Source organism: Herpailurus yagouaroundi, unplaced genomic scaffold, assembly GCF_014898765.1.
Source record: "Herpailurus yagouaroundi ecotype Mexico unplaced genomic scaffold, PumYag 100, whole genome shotgun sequence".
Lineage (NCBI taxonomy): Eukaryota > Metazoa > Chordata > Mammalia > Carnivora > Felidae > Herpailurus > Herpailurus yagouaroundi.
This window is the reverse complement of record NW_024412391.1, coordinates 2,175,114-2,196,794: the sequence shown is the minus strand read 5'-3', so window position 1 is coordinate 2,196,794 and position 21,681 is coordinate 2,175,114. Positions and strand designations below refer to the sequence as shown.

General features: G+C 39.5%; 1 protein-coding gene across 1 annotated transcript in view; it reads left to right on the top strand.

Moving 5' to 3' along the window:
* Positions 1–21,681, top strand: part of CNTNAP2 (contactin associated protein 2) — a 2,003,978-nt gene that overhangs the window by 930,358 nt on the left and 1,051,939 nt on the right. The window lies entirely within an intron of this gene.

Genomic DNA, 21,681 nt, shown 5'->3' with positions numbered 1-21,681 from the left:
CTTTTCTTTTTAAATTTTTTTTAACATTTATTTATTTTTGAGACCGAGAGAGACAGAGCATGAACAGGGGAGGGGCAGAGAGAGAGGGAGACACAGAATCTGAAACAGGTTCCAGGCTCTGAGCTGTCAGCACAGAGCCTGATGCAGGTCTCGAACTCACGGACTGTGAGATCATGACCTGAGCCGAAGTCGGACGCTTAACCGACCAAGCCACCCAGGCGCCCCTCCAAAGAAAATCTTTTTGAGGCCTCGTTTTATTTTTGTTTTATTACAGTGTCCTTTGTAAACCTTTTGAGTTGCACGTTGGGTGTGTTAAGGGAAGGTGTCTTAGTCCAGTCAGGCTGCTGTAACAGAGCTCAGTAGATCGGGGGACTGGAACAACAGACATTTATTCCACAGAGTTCTGGAGGCCAGAAGCCCGCCCCCAGGGTGCTGGCATAGTTGAATTCTGGTGAAGGCCCTCTTCCAAGTTGCAGACATCTGCTTTCTCCCTGTGTCCTCACAGGTGGAAGGGGCTAGGGAGCTCTGTGGGGTCTCTTTCGTAAGAGCACTAACCCATTCGTGAGTGTTCCAACATTGTGACATAAGCACTTTCCAAAGGCTCCACCTGCTAATACCATCACATTGGGCATTAGAATTTCAACATATGAATTTGTAGTGGGGAGACACAAACATTTCAGGTCATAGCAGAAGGAGTAGACATTTTCTTGGCTTCTTGTGTAGCTGTGGAACTTGTTGGCAAATACTGACAGGTTTCCAGTTCATTGTTGGCAACTGTATTTCCCTGGGATTACTCCTGGCACTCTCTATCCTAAGCAATTAGAATATCTCTTCTCTTGATTTTATGAACATTTGAAAATGTAGTTAGTACATTAATTCTGGAAAGAATTCATACCAGTTTACAGAATTCAGTGAGAACTTGCATCATGAGGTTTCTTTTCCTTCACATAAGAAAAAAAATAGTTTAGTTTGCAATACCATTTTTTATGTTTTGTTTATTGAGAAATGATTTTCAGCTCTATGATTTCAAACTGCAGATATTATTTCAAAATTTCTTAAAATAAATTTTTATAACACAGAAATAATTTTTAGGCTTACTTTACAGACTTCAAATGACTTTTTTTTCCAATGCCTTATAGCAAACTGATTGGAGACATATTTAATAGTATATATTACATTCCTTAATTAAAGTTAAAACCATAATTATTAGACATCTTAAAAATGTCACCCCTCCTTGACTATTAAATTTGTATCATTGTAATTCTAAAGGAATAAGTACACATATTTAACATAACATATATAAAATAATAAGCAAACAGACTATTTTTAAGTGAAGAAGTGATTTTAAAGACTGCATCTTAATATGGAATATTATGATGTCATTAGAAATAATGTTTCTCAAAATTTAATACCGTTGGAAAGTGTAACATAGGGAATAAAAATGTTTACAAAAATTATATAGAATATGGTATCTATTATTATTATAAATGTGTATGGATAGCTAGAAAACAGTTCATAATGAAATAAAATCTGAATAGTACTAATAGTAATTATCTCTAATTAGAGGGTTATTGGCCCATTACTAACATCTTTTCTTTCATTGCTAACATTTTAATACATTTTTCATAATATCCAAATTTTCTTCAATAAATATCAATTGCTGTGAAAGCAAAGCCAAACAAGGCAAAAAGGTATATGCTAAATTAATTGAGGATAAAATAATAGTCCTAAAAAAGTATAATGGTTAAACAGCATTATGAATGGAAATTACACAGAGTAAGTTATATCAGTTCAAAAATTCTAGTTCCTCTCTTAATTAGAAGCATATTATATGGTCAGTTTTGAAAAAGTTTGTCTCTGAACAGTGATCTTCAGCTTAATTTTCTTAATGGCATTCATGTAACAAATGGAGCACTTTATATTTGGATGCAGACATTTGGGCGTTGGGTCTATGAGCTTTTATTTGAAAATACACATAACTGATTTTGAGCAAATGCCACATTTGCCGTGTAATTCTAAATCTTTTTTTTTTTTTCTGGGATAGATAGATAAATGGATAAATTGATATATAAAAGCATTTCCCCTTAAAACTGTTGCCAGCTGTCAAGGAAAAACAGATTTTACTTTTCTGTCTTAATGATGAATCAATGGATGCAAATCTCTTTATTTCCAAATAATCTGCATAGACTTCTACAAAAAAATGTAGCTAAATACTGATTTTTAGAGTTCCTTCCGTTTTGTTGGTCCTCTAGATATCGGAGATGTTCAAGAAAAGCTCAGAAATACATCACTTTATTTTTTTTTAATTTTTTTTTCAACGTTTATTTATTTTTGGGACAGAGAGAGACAGAGCATGAATGGGCGAGGGGCAGAGAGAGAGGGAGACACAGAATTGGAAACAGGCTCCAGGCTCTGAGCCATCAGCCCAGAGCCCGACGCGGGGCCCGAACTCACGGACCGCGAGATTGTGACCTGGCTGAAGTCTGAAGTCGGACGCCTAACCGACTGCGCCACCCAGGCGCCCCAGAAATCCATCACTTTAAGACGCTAAAGACAAAGACTGGCTCTGGATTGTTCGAGAAAGTGGAGCCTAAGGAAGGATGATTTCTAGAGCACTGTGCTCTCCTTAGTTAGGAATCTCGATTTGTGCCTGGCCAGCGTCTCTCCTCTTGTTTAGTAAAAGACAAATTGAGTGGGACGTAGATCAGTAGATAAAGATGTATTAAATATAAATAACCTTGGACAAATCTACAACACCAGTTTGCTGATGTTTTTCTCCCAGATTCACAAATAGGCTTGTTGTGAGAGCCACATGGCACCAAGCAAAATGCATTTGAGTGAATATTATCTTGCTTCTGGGTAGCGTCACCTAGCTGACCTTTTATTATATTTCAATTCCCAACGTGGCTGTGCTATCATCATGCAAGCTGAGTAGAAATCTACCTTTAATTATACTTCAGTGCATGCTGATGCATTTTCACATCAATAGAAGTATTATATTCCAACATGAAAGGAGAAAGAGGCTGGGGGGGACGTTTTGTGATATTAGGTATTGACTTATTCTTTAGGAAGCAAAGGGGACATTTTAATTTATAATCACACTCCAGGATACCATACCTACTCTAGTTTCTACAATGTTTCTGGGCCTTTTAAAATATTCTATGCCTTTTTCAGGGAAGATGAATAAAACATGATTGTGTGTATGTGTGTATAATAATTTTTAAAAATTGCAAGAAGAGGATAAAACTTAGTAAACTTAGGTGGATAAAATAGAGGTAAAAACTCCCAATAGGGACCAGGTCATGTTTTAAAAGCTTCAGTTTACTATATAAATAAACTTACCAAACAGGAAAAAAAATCAGACATTACTTCTGTACACTATAAGAATAAAAATGAATTATGTAAGACCAGGAGAGAACACAGCTCAGGAACCCCAAACTTAATATATGGGTATAGTTGAAGATGTTTGCAAAACAGGGGGGAGAGGGCACAGAAACAGATTAGCTTTTCTGAGAGGCCCTTTTTCTTTGCCTTTCCTATATGTTTAAGGGCTGAAACTTCTTGATAGGTAAGTAGTTGGTGCATTTAAGCAATATGGATTTGTGTAGTAAAGAGATAATAAATCAGCTGATAATAAGCCAGGGTTCTCCAAAGAATCTCCGCCGATAGGATGTTTAAAGAGAAAGGGATTTATTGGAAGGAATGGGTCACTCAGTTATGGAGGCTGAGAGGTCCCAAGCTCTGGAGACTCAGGAGAGCCTATGGTATTGTTCCACTGCCTGTCCAGAAGTCTGACAACAGAGAGTCTGTGGTATAAGATACAGTCTGAAAGCTGGTTCAAGACTGGAGGCAGATAGGCTGAAGACTGGAGAGCTGACATTCCAGTCCTCGGCTGAAGACCAGTGTCCCGGCCTGAAGACAGTCATTCAGGGAGAGGGAACTCTTCCTCATTCCACCTTTTTATCCTATTCACGCCTTCTTTGGATTGGTTGATCCCCCCACCCCCCATATTGAGAGAATCTGCTTTACTCAGTTGCAGCATTCAGATGGTAATCTTACCCAGAAGCACCTTCACAGACATACCTAGAATAATGTTTACCCGAGCGTCTAGACACTCTGATACATAAAATTGAGATATTTAGATATGGACCATCACATCAAATTTAGATATTTTTCCCTGAGTATGTCCTTTTGTTTTGAATAGTAACATAGTGTTGGCATGGAACAATCAAGAGATCAGTCACCTTCACAATCAGAAAGAACACAAAGCAAAACCACTGGATTAAGGCCTCCCCTCCAACCCTCCTCCCTTCCCTCCTTCATTAACCTCATGACGATGCTTACCTGGGGTTATTAACCAGAGAATTGAGACTATGAGATGGTACCATTGACTATTATCTACCTTTTGCCCTCTTACGACTTTTAAGCAATTTGAGCCATTCGATACGTGAACAATATAGGCTGTCGAGCTATCTGGTGCTTTGTTATAATTAGTTGTGGAAATGGGCCTTTTTCAAAAAGGGATCCCACAGATTCTGGTCGAGCTGCTTGGGACTTGTTAAATTGACTTGGGAAGTGTCTGAAGAATTAGTCTACTGGATACCTTCTGAGATGTTTACCACATATATTTCTCAGTCTCTTCCCTTTATTCAGAAAAGTTCAAGAGAATGTTGGGGCTGTCATACAATACTCCTCAGAAAGTACTTGCTTTTGATAATATTGTATGGTAATATAATTATGTGGACCAAGCTTTAGTCATAACTCAATTTTATGATTTATTTTATTCTGGCACATTTCTCTTGAGGCCTGTATAACCCCCCACCCCCCCAGCACAGACCATCCTTGTGGTAACTGAATGCCTAGTTAGTTCTGAATCCTCTTTTTTTCCAGCCACTGCTTGCTTCCTCTTACTCTCTAGCATCTACTTTTGACAAGTACGTTTGGCTTAGATCTTTGCTACAGCACTTGTTAACATCTCCCGTTTTCTGAAAAATGCTGATAACCTGCTTAGTATGTCCAGTCTTCTAGTCCTTCCAGTCTTTCTTCCAGCTCTTGTAGTCTTCCTGGGATCCTTTTAGAGACTGGATTCCTGTTGCTGAAGCTCTGTCTAGGGGCCGGGATCTTGCTACCCCTGGACATATCACCCTGCCGCCAGTACCCTGCCTAGATGTTGGAGTACTGCTCCCTCTGATTTCCTAGCATTCTTCCCCACCCCTCATTCCAGTTTTCTGCTCTATTATCTTTAAACCTGACATTGTCGACTTGAGTCTAGGCTGCAACCCCCTATTGCCTACAAGTATTTTCTGCCACTTTGGGCACAAATTTCAATCTCCCAACCTGAAATGCCCCTGGCAGTTCTCCGTGGATCTGCACCAGAACTCAGCTTCCCTCTGTCTTCTCAGTCATCAAATTTCTGTTGCTTTTTGGGATACAGATATAACATCCAGGTTATTTGGGGGAGGGGGAGAACTGCAAGCAGAGAAGTAATAAAGCACACCCAGTCCCCAAGCTCTTCACTCTGCCTGGGCATAGAGGGTCAGCTGACACCATTGCCAAGGTTCCGTAATTACATCATTATGGGAAGCTACCGTGGTAGGAAAGGGACACCCCTGGAGCACAGTAGCTGTTGTAAGTCTTGCACTGACTCAGATCTGCTGATGTAGCCCTCTGCTAGGGAGCTAAAGGTTGGAGGAAATGACACTCCAGGGCCATCCGGAGACTGTGATGATAACTAACAGCTGCTGAATACCTCAACCATGCCTGTCACTCTGCGAAATCCTTTACATTCATTGCCTTGCCTGTGGCTCCAGTGACCTTGCGAGTTATGTACTGTTTTGTAACCACCTTTCTCACTCATTTATATTGGTGGTAGAATCATTCTCTTAGGGACCTGAGGTCAAACCTTAAGAAAAATCAAAATTTTCCCTCCATCTGTGCCCGGCACATGTTATGATACAGCAAGCACTACCAGTTCTTTTGAAGTTTCTCATCTGTCCATCCATCATCTCCATATCCTAGTTCAAAAAATTTCATTGCATGATGGGGCGCCTGGGTGGCTCAGTCGGTTAAGCGGCTGACTTCGACTCAGGTCATGATCTCGCGGTCCGTGAGTTCGAGCCCCGCATCGGGCTCTGGTGCTGACAGCTCAGAACCTGGAGCCTGTTTCAGATTCTGTGTCTCCCTCTCTCTGACCCTCCCCCGTTCATGCTCTGTCTCTCTCGGTCTCAAAAATAAATAAACGTTAAAAAAAAATTAAAAAAAAATTATTGCTTGAAACCATAATCAAGGCCATCTATCTTCATAGCCAAAAATAATGTTTCTTTTCAATCATACCCCTATTTATGTGGTATATACATAGTTAAAACCATGGACAATGGAACCAGACTGCCCACTAGACTAACACTGACTGAGGTCTTCCTCTGTTCTGGTCATTGTTTCAACAAGGTTAATGCACATAAATACAGCAAGTCATTGAAGTCATTAACTCCTCAGGATAAATATCATCATTATCTGTATTGTGTAGATGAAGAAACCAAGGCATAGGGATACAATAATTCCCCCAGGCTCTTCTAGCTAATAAATAGCGAGTTCGAAAAGGAGTCCAGAAGATTTGAATCTAAAATCATTCTACGTTTATTCTTGGCTGCTTTATTTCATTGCCCCCTCACATTCATTGAACATGTCTTTCATTCGTATGTGATCAGGTATTGTTAAACATGACACATGGGAAATATTTACAGAATGTAGCACCTAACACCAATGACATCCTCATCGTGTCTCATTGGGATTATGCCACGAGACTTAAATCATCTCCCCTTATTGTTCCTTATTCTTCTCTCACATTATCCAAGTTTTCATTTCTAAAATGCAAGGAAAATACTTTATTTCCCATTCCCTAAAGCATAAGTCTACATCTCTTAGCATGCTGTACAAGAGCATATGCACACACACAGCCCAGCTAGAAGATTTGGCCTCATTTTCCACACTTTATACCATGTACGCCCAGGACTTTTCACTGTCTGCTGGGAATTCCTTCCTCTGTCTGCCATTTTGGCAAAATTGTGTTCATCCTTCAAGATCTAGTTTAGTATCATTTATTATCAATTTAGTATCATTTCCTTTCTCAAACCCCAGGGAACAATCTCTCATCTTCTGGTATAGCACCTCATAACTTGAATACTAGTTATTTTTCTTTGTTCCATCTTAAATTACAGACTCCTCCACTGTCCTGTCTCTTGCATCTCCGTACCTGCTGACACTCACTCTCCTTGACAGAAAGGAGAGGAACAGTATTTTCATCTTTGACTTTTGTGTTTGATCCACACTTAGATATCCACAGAGGCTTGCTTTGCTCTCTGACTCCTGCCTCTCTAAAAAGGTCCACTCCACATTCCCTCCCAATGAAAATTCCAAAGGGACTGCTTCCAAAGTGTCATACTCCCATCTAAAAGTCTTCCATGGGGCGCCTGGGTGGCGCAGTCGGTTAAGCGTCCGACTTCAGCCAGGTCACGATCCCGCGGTCCGTGAGTTCGAGCCCCGCGTCGGGCTCTGGGCTGATGGCTCGGAGCCTGGAGCCTGTTTCCGATTCTGTGTCTCCCTCTCTCTCTGCCCCTCCCCCGTTCATGCTCTGTCTCTGTCTGTCCCATAAATAAATAAAAACGCTGAAAAAAAAAATTTTTTTAAATAAAAGTCTTCCATGAAGCGCTAAATTTTTAAGATTAAGTCCTGTGTGTTCTCCATAAAAGTCCTGAACACTTACCCCATGGTGATCTCAACTCTTTTACAAATGTTAAATCACTTCAATTGTTTTCTCCTCTCTGATGCTGTTTATTACATGGTTCAGATGTGCGATTACTCTGGTTGAAAATGCTTGAATCTCCTGAAGCTTTCTGAGAGCATTAATCATCTTCTTACTTCAGCCTGTCTACCTCTGAGCCCAGCACAGTATCTTACAGGTGGCCTGCGTTCAAATATCCCATTGATGGATTTTTTTTAATAAACTGATACCAAGATGTTATAAGCTGTAACTTTATAACCCTGTTGTCTTCATCCATTGATATGAACCAAACTCCTAGTGAAACGAGAGTAGCAAGTATCTCAGAGGAAATAATTGCTTAACTGGAGGAGGTTAATATGTGTGAAATTGATCTGGACCTGAATTTTGATGCGATGTTTTTATAGAAAGAAGACTTGTCTTGTAAGGTATTGAAGCTTACAGCTGTACTGGGTAAACTATTATATGAATAAAATAAAAGCATATATACATTTGCTGAAAAATGTATTCTGAGGAGCATGACATGAAGTAAAACCCTGAAATTAGTCCTATTCCCTTTGTATTTAGTTTTTCTCCTAGAATATAAAAAAGAGCGGTGCGTGATTAAAATTAATTTCGCTTTATTTTTCTTCTTCAAGCTTGGGAATGCATTTGGCGTGATAACTCCAGGGGAAATAAGAGAATCAAAGTTTCTTGTACCTTCTTCTCAAGGCCCCTGATCTCCAGTCATTTCTCCACCTGCCTAAGACAGACTTTCCAATTGTTGTTGGAACCTAGTCTGACTTACTTTGTCAAGGGAAAAGGTGTCTTCGATGATCAAGTCTTGTTGTCTCTGACTTCTTTTATTTGGTAACTCCGGGCAATAACCCTTTCTCTATTAGATAACTAAACGGTAAAACGTAAACTCCAGAGCAACTTCATCGGAGACGCTGCACACGGACACGGAGGGATAAATGGCAGATTCGCCACCCTTCCGGGCAGGCCCCTGCTTGGCCTCACCCACATGAAACCAGACAGCACACGCTCCCTGCACGTCGAGCAGATTGTATTCAGCCATGATGGGAAGAACAGAGCTATTAGACCCTCTCCTTTTCCTATATTCTTTATAATGCAGCGCTCTACAGGAAAACGTGAAATCCGGCCCACGCATGTAGATCCACCGGCAGGGGAGTTTGAACCTTTTCCAATCGCGGAGACTTGTGTTCTATTTCATGCAAGGTAATCAGCACCACAGGCATACATAGCAAATGGTTTGTTCATAAAAAGTTTGATGAGGGGTATAAAACCCTCGATAGTCTCTGGAAGAAAGACTTCCCGTAGGAAACGGAAAGAAAAAGAGGGTGGTGTATATCTTCACGTATTGTTTGGCTGCCTGGAGTGGTACTACAATACACAGTGCAATTTATTTCATAGAACAGCCAATGGGCATCAGTACTGAAAAAAAAATTGACTGTGGGTTCTGTCACTGCGAGTGAGTGCATCTCCAGCAGTGAATGCAGGTGGTAGGCGTTGTGTGAATGTGTATAAATGTGTATGCAGACTAATAGAAAAGGAACACCTTCAATCTTTCATGAAGTAAAAACCTCAAAATTCAATAGCTCTGTTTTTAATTGAGCACTATACTGTCTCCATTTGCCATATTTGAATGATTTGGAATAGAAAGTTTTCATCAGTCAGATGATATGACATGAAACGGTCAGAATTGTAGCTCATCCTGAGCGGTAGTGAAGTGCGTGGTTTCTTCTTTTCCCCTTTCTCAAATGTTTCAGCATTTACTAGTAAGCAGTTCCTAGCTTTTTGGGTTCCCTTTTTCCCCCCTCTTCATAAAATCATGGATATTAATTCAGGGAAGTTGTGGGGAGAAGAAATCTTGAGGGATGATGGATCCTCTAAAGCACTGTTCTCACTCAGAGGTGATTTTGATCTCTGGTAGGAGATATTTGGCAACATCCAGAGACGTTTTTGGTTGTCACGAATTGGTTGTGTGTGTGTGTGTGTGTGTGTGTGTGCGCGAGTGTGCACATGTACATGCTACTGGAATCTGGAGGATAGAGGACAAAGATGCTGCTAAATATCCCACAAACTACAGGACAGCCCCGCTGCCTCCCCAAAAAAAGGGGCATTTGGCCCAGACGAAATACATCCGTCCATTTAGAGGCTTTTTTTTCTTTATTATTTTTCTCCATGCTGTTATGAGCTTCCTTCTCCTTCCCTTTTGTAGTTGTGTGTACATATATATATATATACTTATATATGTGTGTGTATATGTATATATACACTTACATATATATGTGTGTATACTTATATACATTTATATGTATATATATATTTATATGTATATATATACTTATATATAAGTATATATATATACTTATACTTATATATACTTATATATATATGTATACACTTACATATATATGTGTGTATATATAAACATTTATATGTATATATATACTTATATATGTATGTATATACTTATAAGTATATATGTTTGTATATATATGTATACACATATATATATACATATGTATATATATGTTTGTATATATATATGTATATATATGTGTGTGTGTATATATATATGCATATATATATATGCACATACTTTGAAAAATCCCAGACTCCTCCCTTTCATTTTGCTTTCTTTGTGAAATGTTTGTGCTTCAAACAAGGAAGATAACATTTCTGACTTCTCTCTGTGGTCAGAATATATCATACAATGAGACTGTTATCCTGGTAAGCACTCTTCATTATTTTAAACTGTGGTTATTATTTTTTTCTTTTTTATACAAACCCTAAATCTATTTTTCTAAATATATGGACTCTCTAATACCTTGCTTCAGTATAACTTGATCCTGCCATTTTTATCAGTAATGGAAACAGACACAAATTGTGTGTGTGTGTGTGTGTGTGTGTGTGTGTGTGTGTGTGTGTGTGTTTGCCATCAGGCAGATGAGTTATCTAAATAGAATGACCGGTTGTTAATATTAGATTCAAGTGTCACAGAAATTTACATTAATGGCGAGACAAAAAGAGTTACATAGCAGAACAGAGGCCTAACTGAAACCTTGTAGTTTTCAAAGTGTGTTCCTTGCAGATGTAAGTTGATGGACAGGAGAGACACAGCTGAAGACACAATACAGCAAGGAAGAGAGAGCACGGAACAACTTTCCCCTGGGTACCTGAGCAGCTCCCATGTGAAGGGGTAGCCAGACTGCCTTGCATGTTCTCTGAGCAGTCCCCTTAGATGCTGCTCCTGGTCACGGGCTGCTCCGTGCTGCCACGAGCCCAGGTGGGCCTCTCCCCATCTTAAAACCGATGACAGTGGAGCCGCCGTGCCTTCCCACCAGTGCTGAGCAGACGAGGCCAACCTTCCTTTTAGGAACCACCCTTTACTACCCTGGTCTTTGCTCTCCGCAAGCAATTCACACACCACCATGTGAGAATCATAAAATAGAGAAATTACAGCGGAAGTCCTCCCTAATAATGCTCACATCTGTGCGATTTCAGTCTCACCTGCAGGTTGGAAACACACACTCACACGCACCCTCACGGATTCTCACACAGCATTTCCTTTCCTGGATCATTCATCATTGCATATTGGGTACCTGGTTTGTATGAAACACTGACGGTCATGTCCTCGTACCTATATTGTAATCATAAATGACAGATATTAAATGAATATATATTTATAGATAATAAAAGCTATAATAGAAACAAACAAAAATATATGGTAGAAAGTGGAGGGCATTAAAATTAGAGTCAAACATAAAAGATAAAGAGGGGTCAAGGTGAGATAGAAGAAAACCTAAATTACAAGTTCTGCAGTTTGAAAGCACTTGACAATTCAATAAATGTTAGAAGGGCAAGGGGGTTGGGGCGCCTGGGTGGCGCAGCCGGTTAAGCGTCCGACTTCAGCCAGGTCACGATCTCACGGTCTGTGAGTTCGAGCCCCGCGTCGGGCTCTGGGCTGATGGCTCAGAGCCTGGAGCCTGTTTCCGATTCTGTGTTTCCCTCTCTCTCTGCCCCTCCCCCATTCATGCTCTGTCTCTCTCTGTCCCAAAAATAAATAAACGTTAAAAAAAAAAATTTAAAAGAAGGGCGAGGGGGGACAAGAAGGAAGAACAGAGTTTGGAGAGATAGGTAGAAGCTAGATCATAGGAGGGGTAACCAGCTATGGCAGAAAGTTAGGACTGAAACTCATGGAAGAATTTCTTCCTAGGGAGTGCCATGGTCTTATTCTTAACTGATACCTCTGGCTACTATGTAGATAATAGACCAGATAGAATTGATAATTGATTGTAGAGGAGGATTATAGACAGGCAGCATTGGAGACAAGGAGACAAGGTAGAGTACTGCATAATCCAGGTGTAAGATAATGAGGCTTTTAACTAAGATAGCAGCAGTGTAGATAGAGAGAAGTTACAAGGTTTGAGAACTATTTCAGAGTAGTATCCTCACAACTTGGCAGATTCTGTGTGAAGTGTGAAATCTAGTAATCAAGTCCGAATTGCAGGTTCCCGACTTGATTACCTGGATAGATAGTAGTCCCTTTGTCCAATATGTAAAAAACAATGGGAAGAAGAGTTTGGAGAGAGTCCAGGTCTGTTTGGGACATGTTACATTTTAGAAGTTCGCTAGATATGTATGCAAGTAAGTCAAGCTGTCAGTTAAGGATACGAGTGTGGAGCTCAGAAAAGAGTCAGGGCTGGAGTTACATACTTGGGCATCATCAACATATGGATGATGTTGAAGCTATAAGACTGGATTACTTTGGTGAATAAAAAACAACAGAGGAGAGTCCCAAACAAAACGTTAAGGAACCTCATCTCTTCAGAATTTGGGAAGAGAAGAGAAAGCGCACAAGAAGACGAAGAGGGAATGCATAGTTAAGACAAAATCGAAAAGAGTACAGTGTCCACTGAAGTCATAGGAGGAGAGTTCCCCAAGAACGGTAGTTTAACTGTTAAAGACAAAAAGAATGTAAGGACCGTTAAATGGTCAACTATATAAGAAATGAATACTTAGCACTTGCTTAAGTACAGTGTAAACTTGAAAGTGGTGTGAGAATTCTATTCCCATTTCTTCTACTTACTGAGTTTTGTGGAAGGCTCAGCCAGGACAGTTACCATCTCCACTAGGGAGAGTAAAGCCAGGCTAATGCTATTTGAAAAAAATGGAAAATGTTATTATATTTTTAGGATCATCAGTGTTGATTTCCTGTCCACTCAGTGTTTAACTCACTGTTCCCCACCTCCCATTTGCCACAATAAGTATACTCAGAACAGCAAAACTTTAAAAAAAACGAAAAGAAAACGGAACAAGAGAGGATATATCATAATGAGAATAAATTGGCAATGCTTGGAATGATCATTGAAGGGAGATGGGAGGAGACGGCTAAATCTGAAGATGCGTGGAGAACCATAATAGTAATAGAAAGTCAGTGAAGACACCTGTTGTTTCATGAAAAACAAAAAATACAAAGAAGAGGGCTGACATCTACTCAGGGATGCTCTATGACAAATATAGGTGCCTGAGACCTTTAACCTCACATAATTGGCACAATAGGTTCTGCAGTAGGTGAATCCTTCTATAAGGTGAAAGCCAACACTTATAAAGCCCATACGAATCCTCCAGGTTCTGAGGTAGCAGAGTTGGTACTTGAAGTAATTTTGGCTCTTTTCCTAAACTCATACACTTTCTGCTAAAACATAATAAAGAGGTGGCAGATGTTCCAAAAGGTAGGGAAGATGGTTGGATGCCACGTGAATCCAAGGACCTGGTGAGGGTACTGGTATAAGGAAAATAGATGGTCGGGAAGGGAGAGTATAGTAGCTATTTTGTTAAGGTTAGGCAGCTCAAAAAAAAAAAAAAGTGAGAAATGGGCAGGTGAAACGATAAAATTAGCATCAATCCAGCATATAAGCTGTTGAATAATAAAAACCAAACAGAATAAATATGAAATCTACTTTTCAACTCCTCTATAGAAACAACTTCACTTACAGAGATAACTCAGATACATCCATCTTGTCTGGATATTTCAGGCGAAAGTGTCTTTTAGTGGCCTCAGTTTATCTTTTCATCCTTTACTTCACTTTCACCTGTGTAAACATAATTGTTTTGTTTCTTTGCCAATAATGTGTTGGAAAGCGTTTTCTAAAGGGTAAAAAAAAATGTACGTAGAAAACATAACTTTCATTCAGTGTTTATTTGGCAGTCTCTTTTGTTTGTGAATCCAAAAGATGATGGTTCCTTTTAGGGATTTTTTTAACGTGTTGTTCCAATATGTTTCCACTACTGCTGAATGTTGATGCCAGAGTGCAGAGCTGGAAAGAGCAGCTGGGTATTTCTTTGGCTTCCATGTACTAATTTGGAAATGGAACTGTCTTTGGGAAGCCTCTCGTGTTAATTTTGAATTTTGGATGTACTTATGCATCCAGATTTCCTGTCCCTGACGCAGCCATGGAAAAGCTGTGTTACCCTGAACTTTACCAGTGAGGTATGGTAGGAAGTATCACATCTCGTACCCCCAAATATGCATCTTGAATTTAATAATCATGACCGTGTTGAAGATGCCAGGACCTAGTGCAAGCAATTTGTGGCAAAGATACTGACCGGTGTACCCGGGGGATTAACTCCCCTGCAGAAATCTAGATATTAACCTGGTTGCATTCAAACAGTTTTATAAGCAGAAAAGTACCTACGTATTCATTTGTTTTGTTCTCTGCCTTCTGCTCATCTAAATAACTAAAATGTTTTCAGCAACTGGGTAAGAGGCAGTATGCTACAGTGGTCGAGACTCGAACCTGAATGCCCGGGGTCAAATCTACCATTTGTTCGGCACTGACCAACTACCTCATCTCTCTGTGTCACGGCTTCTTCATCTGTGAAGTGTGGTGTGATGAAAAGAATAGCGTCTGCCTCTTAGATGCGTCATGGTTAGAAGGGTCTCTCGCTCATACAAGTTTTATGTTGTGTTATGGCTGGTGTTATTGTTACTGATCTTGGTAGTATGGAAACAAAGAGGAGAGAATCAGTATCTCCAACGACTTGTAATACAGTTGAGGAGATAAAAAGTAAATGAATGGACTCTTAACATACGAGTTTAAAAACCATGAAATTTGGGATGCCGGGGTGGCTCAGGCAGTTAAGTGTCCGACTGTTGGTTTTGGCGCAGCTCATGATTTCGCAGTGGGTCAGTTTCAGCCCCTGCGTTGGGCTGTGCGCTGACAGCACTGGTCCTGCTTGGGATTCTCTCTCCTTCTCTCGCTGCCCCTTTACTGCTTGTGTGCGCACTCTCCCTCTCTCTAAAAATAAATAGACAAACATTAAAAAAAGACTGACATGATGGGGCGCCTGGGTGGCGCAGTCGGTTAAAGCGTCCGACTTCAGCCAGGTCACGATCTCGCGGTCCGTGAGTTCGAGCCCCGCGTCAGGCTCTGGGCTGATGGCTCAGAGCCTGGAGCCTGTTTCCGATTCTATGTCTCCCTCTCTCTGCCCGTCCCCTGTTCATGCTCTGTCTCCTCTGTCCCAAAAATAAATAAACGTTGGGGAAAAAAAAAAAGACTGACATGAAATTTAATTAACGGTAAAATAACACTGGTTTATAATTGTTGATTTTTAGAGAAATATTTATGGTAGTCATTGTGCTTAAATTATAGTTACAATCATATAAAATTAGAATCAAAAGAATTTTTATAGATCAGATGGTACCAGTGGTTCATTAAAAATGAGGAAACCGAGGCTCAGACATTAAAAGATCAGCCCAGGGTTCCACAGCAACACCATCACACGATCCAGAACAGATTGTCTTCTGACACTCGTTCCTGAGCCGCTTCCATTGGTCCATGCTGGTTTTGCAAACCAAGAACAAGGAGAACACTTCATTAATGGGAATTAGGGAAGGGCATACCCAATATGTAAGAGGTAGCAAAGCTTTGGAGCGCTTTTACAGTCTAGGTGGGTGAAGGAAGAGTTTTAGGAGGTAAAAGCATAAGTGGCCAGGTACAGTACTGTCTCCTCTCTAGCACCGTAGGAAGCCCTTTGAGAGAAGCAGAGATTTGCCGGGAAGTACTGAGCGGTTACGTAAATTTCTGCATTCATTTAACAAATGTTATAAAATATTTATCGTATGTGAAGCTTACTGTTTTCTGCACACCTGATATAAATCAGGGAACACAGCTAAAATTCCTGACCTGTGGAGCTTAAGTTGTGGTCAAAGATGATAAATAGCTAAACTTATAAGGTATGAAGTGTACAGAAATTATATCATATGTTAGGAGATCAGTGAAAGTTCTGTGTCAAAGGAATAGGTAGGGTAAGAGGTAGGTGGTGTGCAGGTGAGGTGGGCTGATCTCTACTGTTCTATAACTGCATAGAACAGTATAACTATATAGAATAGATCAGCATAGACCTTAAAGTAAAGGTGATAAAAACAAACAAACCCTCAAACAGGTGGGGAAACTATCCAGGTGAATATACTGGGGAAGACCATTTAAGACAGGGAGAAAAACCAAAGCAAAGGCTCAGAGGAAGGAGCATGCCTAGAAAGTGTGAAGCAAAGAGGTCAATGTTGCTTGAAAAAGAGTGACCTGAGAGAGTAGAGAAAGCATTCTCTTTTGGGAAAGTACTGGGGAAGGAAAGATGAGGGTGTGTTAGCACATACAAGACCTGTAGAGAAATAGGAAGCAACTAAAGCGTCGTCATCTGTTTCTTATTGTATGTATGTATTTATTTATTTATATATTTTTGTACAAAGTTAAGTTTTAAAATTTATTTTGAGAGCGAGACAGACAGCAAGCAGGGGGGAGGGGCAGAGGGAGAGGGTGGCAGAATCCCAAGTGCACTGACAGTGTAGAGCCCGACGTAGGGCTCAAACTCCGGAACCGTGAGATCATAATCTGAGCCGAAGTCGGATGCAAAAGCGACTGAGCCCATCAGGTGCCCTGACAAATGCTTTCTTATTGTAAATACAGGTAGATATATCTATGGTATGGTTTCTGATAGGTTTCGGATGTATTTAAATGATGTCCTGGATTCATCGTATATTGTTTTCGTTGGAGTACAGTTAGGAAACAGAAACCATCCAGTTATTTCCACATTCAGTAAAGAGAAAAAGGTTAAATGGACACTGGCAGACTAGAGGGTAAAAGAAAAAGGGACACTGAGGTGGCGCAAATACAGCAGTTGCTGAGGGAAAAAGGGGAGGAGTGGGGGTTTTCAGAACAAACTCTGTTTGGAGGAGGGCCCCTTGCAGAGCTGGAAGCTAGACTTCCACATAGATGATACGGATGTCGACAGGGACATAATAGAATGCACTATTCATAATTAAGAAGTTCACGCTCTATGTTAAATATTTGTGGAGGCAATGATACTATGCATGATGAAACCTAGTATAGAATATGCCTTATATATATCAAGACTCCTGTGCACATGCTTATGTTGTGTACTTTATGATGTCTATGCATGATATCACATAGTATGCACGTGTAGAATGAACTGTATATAGTGGTGCATATATACATAGGGAAAGGAACCTCTGAGCGAATCACTGTTGCCCAACTTGGTACCATAAGCGATTGGAAGAGGGACCCTGTGGATCTGGGATCAGACACAGGGGCCTGCTGCTGTGTGCTGATACGTCCCAGAGTAGGGGGAAATCTGGAAAGGGCAACCAGTTCTAGGTCCATGGAATCAAGGAACATAATGTCAGAAACGTTGGTCTTAGAGCTTTATTTCTTCCCACTATCACGAACAGGGATTTTGACCTCTAATAAAGTGCAAATACTTCTGGAAGAGGTTTTACATCCTTCCCCCCCCCCCATTTTGTTGTGAATATTGTACAAGAAATGATCAGGAGGGAGATGGTGCTGAGAGGGGAGGAAGGTTGCCTGGCTAGAAAGCAGGCAACTTGTAAGTGTGTGCAAAGGACAGTGTCTTCCCGTGAACAGAGTTCTTAGAGCAGCCGCCATCTTTCTTTCCCTTCTCCAGGTTTAAGGCACATCTTTAAGATGCCCTTTCTGAGCATTCTATTCGCAGTTGACCTTTATTTCCTATTAGCGAGCTCTGTTCCCTTTTAACAATACTTTTATCATCTTTTAACAATACTATGTGATTGTTTCAGTTCAATTTCTTTCTGTTTCTTGTTTATCTCTACCACCGACATGAGCTTTTTGAGAATTGGGATCCCACCTCTCTGGTGCCACATCGCTTCCCAAGAGCTTAGCCCCATGCTTGGCACAGATACACATGCTTAATGTACTTATCTAGACAGATGAACAAGTGAACAGCATGAATGACTTTCAGACCCTCTTATTCCAGCCAAACATAAATGCCCGATATTTATCAGAAAAGGCACAATTATTAAATTTTAATCCAAATTTTTATATTACACACTTATATTTCATTATCAGTAATTCAATTAGTGGCACATAGTGGGACATTGTTTCTTTTTGTACATTAATAATTTCACATTAAATCAGCAATAACAAAAATGGCTTCTATGCTGTTCATGTTCTAAAAAAGTAATAAAAACACTGCAGCCAAATGACATTTTAATAATGTGAAGTTTATTTGCAAATCTCTCACTTCTTTGTGCTCATATTGACACTGTCTTCTTTTTTACTTTCCCCAGTGATTTCTCATCTTTAGTTCTAAAATGGAAAAGTGATTAAACATGTCAAAACAAATAACTCTGCATTTTAGTTTTTCAAGTAAATTAAAATTTCATGGGCCTCTTGAAAACAGTCATATGGAAACATCCAATAATAACCACATCAGCTTCTAATGGAACAAGTTTTCAGCAAGCTTAAAAGAGCTTTTATGTTTTTATAAATCCATTTTGAATGATAGCTGAAAAAAATTAAGTTTAGCTCATCCCTAATAATGCTATTTATGATAATAGTTCTTGAGAAGGTTTATTTCTGCACCACGATTACATGCATAACAGGACCATGTGCTGCGTGTGTTTACGAAAAGAAACCACTTCTCACACTCCTACGTTAAACCCTATCTCATTTTGCTGACCTAGGGTTTAGCACAATTAACCTATTCATTAGTTGTGAAGAAGAAGGGACCTAAGTGGTGGTTTAGAGCAAGCATGGGCACATCTTAAAATAAAACAGGTGTTTGTGTCTCGGGATGATTTTTCTCCAGTATTAAAAAGCATTGGCAATGCCTGAATCTGTAGCCAGAGCTGAAAAATGGAGTTTTCTGTCTCCATCATTCTCTCTTCGTGTGTGTGCCAGAATGAATTTTGTCCTTGTTGCACATCTACTTGAGGCTATGCACCCAGCAATGAACTTAGAAAATATAGAGAGGAATAAAACAGGCTCCCTAAGCAGAGAGAGTTTATGCTCTAAAGGAGGAAATGGATTTCTAACAACAAAAGAAATACAATGCAGTGTCATAAATTCCATACAAATAATGCGTACATGTTGTTTTGCAAACAAACAATGGTGCACCTTGCTTCCTGGGGGATTTGCTGGAGAGTTGACAGAGGAAATAACATTTGATCTGAGACATAAAAGAAAGGTCAAAGATCTCGATTTTGGCAGAGGAGTGAGTCAGCTTAAACAGGCAAAGGGGACAGCATTTTCAAAGTGTGAAATTGCACAATGTTTCAGGGAACTTTGGAGGGTGTCTGGAACACATGAGTGGAACTGAAAAGGAGCAGAAATTTCTTACACTAATTCAAATTGGGAAGTCTTGTGTGACCTTTGAGAGAACTTAGATTGTATTCTGTGGGTAGCTATTAGAACTATATAAGTAAAAGAATTACACGGTCAAATCTTTTCGGAGATGTGACTTTTTGTCATATGCCAATTTTTTAAAGGTGTGTCAGTTATTAAAATATGTACACATGAAATTAGAGTTAAGATGAAGAAATATTTTAGAAAGAGCGTTTAGAAAGTCAAATATACCTATTTATCCATGATGCTCAAATATATTTAATTTTGATAGAGCCTTGTAAGAATGAGCACTTTTTTAGACAAATAATCAACTATACTCATTCTTCAATGTTGACTGAATTTATCAGTCTTTATATTACTGCCTTAAAGCACTCTAATTTATTTCCATTCATAATCATATTTCCAGAGATCAGAATCAGCACATGATCTATAGAATTTTTTTCATACTTATTAATTCACTTGCACAATATGACTGATCCAGGGGCACCTGGGTGGCTCAGTCTGTTAGGCATCTGACTTTGGCTCAGGTCATGATCTCACAGTTCGTGAGTTCGAGCCCCACATCGGGCTCCGTGCTGACAGCTCAGAGCCTGGAGCCTGCTTTGGATTCTGTGTCTCCCCGTCTCTCTGTCCCTACTCTGCTCCTACTCTGTCTCTTTAAAAAATAAATAATTATAATAAAAACAATATGACTGACCCAGGTATAAAAATTAAACTGCAATTAACTGTGCATCTAATAAACTCTCATCATTTTGTGTTTTCTAACCGTACCGTCATGTTTCACAACTCAACAGTATGTAATGAAGGTGTATCACCACTACCTATATTGATAACTGTGCAGAAACCTTAACTAAGGTTTATTATTCATCTATGAGTCATAGATCTTTATATGATATGAATAGAATATTTTTTTATTATATGAAATGTATTGTCAAATTAGTTTCCATACAACACCCAGTGCTCATCCCAAAAGATGCCCTCTTCAATGCCCATCACCTACCCTCCCAGAATAGAATATTTTTGGTGCAGAAGTTGCAACATAGAAATGACAGAAACTATCCAAAGTTTTAGTTACTTGGTTTGAAGTAGTTTAGAAAGTGTAATTTACAAGACCCAAAAGTACCTAAAAGGTTCGCTAGGATGAGGTTAGCATTATTTTGAGCTATCTAGTCACAGAACCATTACCACTGACAAATTAGTCGTCAGTATCACAAGTAATTGCAATCCAACATAGCTGTTTTCATAAATGCCATCGTAAAACTGGGAAGTATTTTTAAGATAATTTCAATTAATATACAAATAAATATTCAATATGTGGGCCTTTCATATTAGTGATGTTGATGGATACTTACCACTTAATATATATAGGCCAGTTATCTCTTTTACGCTCATGCTTTTTAGGAAACAAATTTGTTATTTAAAAATAACAGATTTTTGTTAAATTACAGGAATATGGAATAAAACTTTCCCGGCTCAGAGAAGAGAAAACTTTGTGGGGGTTTATAATTACAGAGATATTTTCCAGAGTGACATACTATATTGTGAATGCTTCTGTCCCTGTCAAGATTTTTAAAAATTATATTTAATTACTATATTTTTATTACTACACCTACTTGCCTTTATTAACACATATGTATCGAGTGCCAGCAACTTTCATTGTGTGCAGTGTGGCCATCACAGGAGATAGCGAAAGTGCCCCTGGGTGGCTCAGTCATTTTGAGCTTCTGACTTCAGCCCAGGTCATCATCTCGCAGTTCGTGAGGGGAAACCCTGCATCGGGCTCTGTGCTGACAGTGGAGCCTGAGCCTGCTTCAGATTCTGCGTTCCTTTCTCTCTGCCCCACCCCTGCTTGCACTTGTCTTTCTCTCAAAAACGAATAAACATTTAAAAAATTTAAAAAAAATCCTGAAAGAGTTCAGAATAAACAAGATATAAAATTGCGATATGATGTATTAAGTATTATAAGCATGCATTTAAAAGAGTCAACTAAATCTTAAGGAGGGAATGTGAATATTTAAGATTTTTTTTTCTTATTTTTGTTAATGTAGAGACCAAAACAATGTGCAACCATAGATGAGTGAGGAGGAGGAAGGGTAATTCCATTAGTGGGGACAGAATGCTCAAATTCCAAGATGACGTGGTGCTGATGCCATTTTGGTACAGCAGAATGAATCTTTTGGGTAAGCAGAGGGCTGATTGTGAAGAATTTTTCATTTC